This window comes from Oscarella lobularis, chromosome 9, assembly GCF_947507565.1.
Source record: "Oscarella lobularis chromosome 9, ooOscLobu1.1, whole genome shotgun sequence".
In the NCBI taxonomy this organism is placed as follows: domain Eukaryota; kingdom Metazoa; phylum Porifera; class Homoscleromorpha; order Homosclerophorida; family Oscarellidae; genus Oscarella; species Oscarella lobularis.
This window is the reverse complement of record NC_089183.1, coordinates 1,804,643-1,810,642: the sequence shown is the minus strand read 5'-3', so window position 1 is coordinate 1,810,642 and position 6,000 is coordinate 1,804,643.

Below are 6,000 nucleotides of genomic sequence, written 5' to 3'. Positions count from 1 at the left end.
CAAACAGTTATGTTATTTAATTATATTTATTAGAGTACGTTGTGCAATTCTATATCGGTAGTGCTTCTTTCACTGATAAATACCCTTTCGTTATATCTCCAAGGCGTTGTAGGTTCGTAGTAGGTAATTTCGTCAAGACAAATTACAGTTTTATCCTCTGTTTCAAGTATTTGATATCCAAGTATGTGCTTCTCGTATGTAACAACTTGTAAAATTCTAAGGCACAAGAAAACTTTGCCATTGTAAACAATGATTTCTTCTATTTTTCCATAGCTTGGAAAATCCTCAATCCAACCTAGTTTAAAGAAATTATAATTTTTTCAAAAAACATTTTAAATGCTTTCTCTGGCTCTCAAAATTGCAGTGATAAAGGTTAATTAATCGATTTTGCCGGAAGACGACAGAAATCCGACGTCAGCGATTTTAATTGGCGCCGCGCTTTCAACTTTGTCGTGGCTAGGTCGACGTATCGAACAATGAGACCAGCGTCCTCTCCACGCGGCACCGATACCACTCCTCCTCGAACTGGCCGGCGCACGTCGTTCCGACGCACACAGGCGTCGGAAGCGACAGAGCTCGGCCGAACGACAATAGCAATTCAATTTTTCGCCGAGTCGCTTCATTTCGGAGTCATGGTCGACAAAGCGTCACCAGAAACAATCATTCTCAACGGCCACGACTCGGACTTTGACCGCGGTGTTGAGTTTAGGGTCGCTGATTTGGAAACCATGACTCGGAACAAAGGTCGTTGTCGTCGCGATGGTTGCCGTGGAAGCGGCAACGGGAGGGAAAAAGATTCGACTAGCGGTGGCGGTTGCATCGCAACGGGAGCCGTCATTTGCTGCTCCTTTCGCGCCCACAAACGAGCCGTTTGTGAACCCAGTCCAAACGCTAGAGGAGTCGCCTGCCATTGAGGAGAATTAGAAGAGAAGCCAAGTCCCCACTGTGGCGGCAGCGGCTGAGTCATCGACGTCGACGTCGTTTTCAGACTAGAAAGACCTTGCTACAAAGATGCAGGTAGAGCCGCCAATGACGACGATTGAAACGGCAACCCCGGAGCTAGAGGCAAATTTTCCGCTGTTGCCGTCGTCAGAAATAACGACGGGGGCGTGGATGTAGGCGTGGTCGTCGCGCAGCTTTCCGGGAGGGCGACCTCTGATGACGGTCGTCTCTGATTCTAGTTTGGGTGCCCGTGCTTTGCACGGAGAAATAGCCACCGCAGTGTAGTGCGCATATTTATCTATTACAGATACGTACCTACCCTTTAATTAATTACAGATGCGCTGTAATCGCAGATATGACGAACCAGCGTGCCCGATACATTTGCTGATACCCTGTGATTACGAATACTCCTGTGATCACAGAGACTCTGTGTCTACCACTGAGACGTTCTGACGTTACGTTAGGGTGCCTGTAAAAAAGAGATTAATATTGGTATAATGATGCATTGCCTTGATCTGATATTTAAAGGGGAACTCCAGCGTAAATGCAAGTCACCCTAGAGTGCACCTAAGCATAAGGTTCCCACGTAACCATTCCCCGGATTTCGCCGCGTAATTCGAAATGAGAAGATTTACTACCTTTTTGCCGACGCGAAACTATAGTAATATTCTTCTCTTAGATTTGGTCGAAGGATTAGTCAATCGCATGCGTGCTGATTGAGTAATCCTTCGTGATAGCGCAAAAGTACTTTCTTCGTTTTCTGGCGTCAATCCCGTAGTAGGTACCCCACTTCTTTCTTCAAAACGAAACGGCCTACACTTCTCTAAATATTTGTCTAAGCGATTTTCGGTTTGGTTTTTCGTTTCCCTAAAATTACGCTCTGAAGTATCGTTGCTAAGGGCGTTTCCTAGAGCCTACGCTGCAGTTCGCGATTGGGCGCCCTCCCGAAATTACATTAAAAGGGAAGGTAAAAACTTTGGTCGAAGCGATTTTCGATCTTTCGCTTAGTTTCGAAGTTATGGTTTGCGACTTCGTTGTTATGGGCGTGGCTAACGCGCGCAGCTTCCACACCAAAAATGCAGTAAAAGGCGCTAAACTATTTACTGTGGTACTTTCCCATTCTTCTCTAATCTATTGCTAACGGAATGTGCCCTGTGATAGGTAAAAAAGCGCTCGAAGTAGTTCTGGCACTCTAGGGCGTCACCAAGGGAACCTAACGGTCGCGTACGCTACGAGCCAATCATAGAGCAACACGTGATCTCTATCTGCGTAATGCGTCGAACGCCTACGTGCCTTACATCATTGGAATCTTACGGGACAGACGATTCTAATGATGTCATTCCCGATGAAGCGCGACGTTCAACGCGTTCGCTAGCGCACTTTAAATAAGGAAGTTTATGCGTGGGTGCACTGTAGGACATAAGCTTACTTCTCGCCGCAACTGTAAATGACGGTAGACGTCCTGTCTGAGTTTCCCTGTGGCAGAGAAACCGTTTTATGTGTTGGTAGCCTACGGGTCTTTATTACGTCAGCGGTGGCAAAGTCTGTCCCGTACTCTTCACACTCCAACTCCTCCCTGGCGTGGGACTTACGGTAATTTATGTGTTATGGCTTTAAATACCCATTAGGTACTTTTCCTACTCTTTTCAGATATCATGTAAAGCGTGTTCTAATCGAAGAACATCGAGGGCTTGTTTTAGTTTTCGCCATTTCCTCAGAAGTCCTTTACGTTGTTGAGGGTGGCTTAGACGTCTGAAATTGCAAGAAGGCGATGTCACCCTTCATAGTCGAGTCTGCTCAGACGACTTTTCCTCTGACGACTATGTACAGATCCCAAGAATTCGAATCGAGCTGTCGAGAGTTCCATTAGGCTCAAGAAGAAGGTTGAAATTGTCAGCACTCCCTAAGCATAAAGACAGGTGCAAGTAAGAATTATTATGAGGGGCACTTTTACCATTATTATTATAAAGTTTTGCAGCTGGTGACGAAGTTGCCAACCTTAGTTTGTCAAGCAACGCTAAAAACGTCAACAGGTCTAATCTCTTTTCAAGTGACGATGCTTTTGGCGCTGAAGTTGTACGTTTTGATGATATGCCTTCCTCAAATATTCAATCGTCCTCAATTGACATTTTGAGAGAAGCAAAACCTAAACCAATGCTAGTTAGTGTTGGTACACAATGGGATTCTTGAGATTTTGCTCCAGATACTCCACAAGTGGTATTGTGTTTTGCACCAGCGCCATGCTCATCTCCAATCCCGGTAAAAAAGACAGCCCAACAGAGGCTACAGATTTTGGTAATGAAGAAAATGACAGCATCAATATTGATCACACCGATGGTCTTGCCGATTCGACGTTTAGATTTTCAGCAGATCTCTCGACAAATGACTCACTTGATTCAACGTCGTCCGTAGATGGCGGCAATTTTTCTGTTTCAAGCAAACCTAAGTTTATTGTCTTTGAAAGCAGTTTGAAAGAGCTATTTTGGCGGAGTCCGCATTGCCGATCTGTAGCAAGCAATGTCCGACCTTCGTGCCAGAGGAAGCCAGCTGTTTGTGTCATTACATTGCTTGGAAGGGCACGTGTATCAATAGTCTTCCCAGCCAGCCAAATATAAACGGTATGGGAGCAGGTAACTTACTTCTACCCGCTGCAATATTATTTTCTGGATCCACTTACGAAACTTTTTCCCGAGTCGCCGATGCCTTGCACCTGTCATTTTAATCGAAAAGCGAATTCTACTCTGTCCAAGACGAATACCTTTTCCCCGCTGTAAACACTGCATGGGAGAATCAAGGAGACTATCTCGAGCTTCATTTTTCGGATGAGGAGCTGACTCTCGTAAAAGACTGTCGATGTGACAGTCCTGGACATTCTGCCAAATACGGGTCATATACATTAATGAAACCGGCATCAGGACTGATTCTTGCTGCTGAGTTGGTCCAAGTTAGCGAGATGTCTGTGAAGAAAACAAGCTTGGTGAAAACGAAACGGTCAAGTACTCGCAAAATCTTGAAACAGAGGGGCTAGTAAGAGCTTTGAACCGCCTCTTAACCGGAAAAATTCAAGTAATGAAGAAGATGGGTTCCGACAGACACATTGGAGTGGCGTCGTATATGAGAAAGAGTCACCCAGAAATTGATCTTCAGTTTGACGTGTAGCATTTTGTTAAAAGTGTCATTAAATGTCTGTCAAAAACCGCGAGCTTCGACGTTGGATCCCTACATTTAGCAACCACCTCAGATGGTGCTCGGCACCGTGCGAGTGCATGCCAAGATTTTGCAAGAAAAATGGAGATCTATTCTTCACCACGTCGTTGATAAGCATTCTTGGGCAGATGCTGAACACTTTCTATAGTGCAGTCATCTTCCGAATCTGCTGAAGAACACAAAAGAAAGGCGTGGTTGGAGCCTGACACGAGCCATGAGAAATTCTAAAAAAGTTGTCTTTGGCAAAAAAATTTTGTCTCATATGACTCACTTGACAAAATTTGTTCACACTCGCGCTTTACAAGTCTTCCACAATGTTGTCTTGAAATATGCTCCCAAAAGGATTCATTTCAGCTACAAGGGGTGTTAGCGAGGCTACGGCTGGCAGTGCTCGATCACAACAGTACAATCGAGCAAGAACTGACGCAAACAAATCGAGACGGATCAAAACGGTACAAGCAGGGGTGGAGCAAACGAAAGAAGGAATGGACCATTAAAGAAATGCACTCTAACAAGTCAACTGATTTCATACATGAATTGGTCGACGACGTGGTGAAAAGACGAGAAAAATAACACCGCATTGTCTCTGCACAGAAAAAGAGCCCGTCTGATTCCTTCTGTGGTGCCGATGAATCTCGCACAAATGCCGAAAGCTTCATAGTAAGAAGCCGTCAGGCAACATCAAAGCCGATTTACACCAAACGAATTATTATGACATTTTTAGTATTACAGTTATGGTACTTGTCAAGTCACTATATTAGATCGGGACTATTCTAGAACAGCAACGCCCAATGATGTAAGGTGCTTGCGCAGTAGCAAACTAGGTTAAGATAGATACCCGCCCCTGACAACGGCCCCGTAACTCAATTAGCGATTTTCAGCAAAGGTTTACGACGTTTTACACCAGCATACAGTGATGAAATTTATTGCGTATTGATTGGGGACGCCTTGTCATACCCAGAGGGTGAAAATGGCGCCAAAACTTTCTGTTCTAATATAGTCCTGTTCTATAATAGTGCCTTCTAAGATGGCACTATTTCAGAACAGGGTCTATTTTAGAACAACCTCTTTTCAGTGCAGAAGCAGATGAAGAACTCATGCCAGTCACCGCCTGGTAACTACCGTGCATGGCCTGCATGCTTGCATGCATGAGAGTCGGTTCTAATATAGTCCTGTTCTATTATAGTGCCTTCTAAGATGGCACTATTTTAGAACAGGGTCTATTTTAGGACACAATGAACAAACGATTATACGAATGTATTGATTTCATGAATAACGAGATTATGTAATTTTCTCTCAACGTCAGCGATTTGTTGTAAGTAAATGTAAGCATGTTGAAGTAGACGTGAAATCGTCAAAGTAACGTTCGCGCTTACTAAATACCGGTAACTAACTACCTTATGCTAACCGCGTCGAACGACGCAACTTAGCTCAACGTCAACAAAACTTCTTTTAGTTCTACCTTTAGCCGTTCATTCTGCCTTGGACTACATTTTTCTCTCCGTTCTCCCAGGCGTGGTTTTCCAATAGGAACCCGGCCGATTGTCAATGAGCTGGTCAAACTCACGATATAGTCTTTTGAAATTGTCTTTGACATACTCCAAGTCGACTTAAATTGCCCAGGTGACATGGTAGGGGTCACTGCACAGCCCCGTCACTTCTTTTTATAGCGGAGTGATAGTTGGACTCTTCCAGTACATAAATTGTGAATTACAACTCATTTTGTATTGTATATTACCTTTTTCCAGCTGGGTGCCCAGGTGGAAGTATTACAACTTTGTCAATTTCATTGAAGGAAATGTGGAATCCAACACTGCAAGTACAAAGGTAACAACATTTAAGATTAGGCTA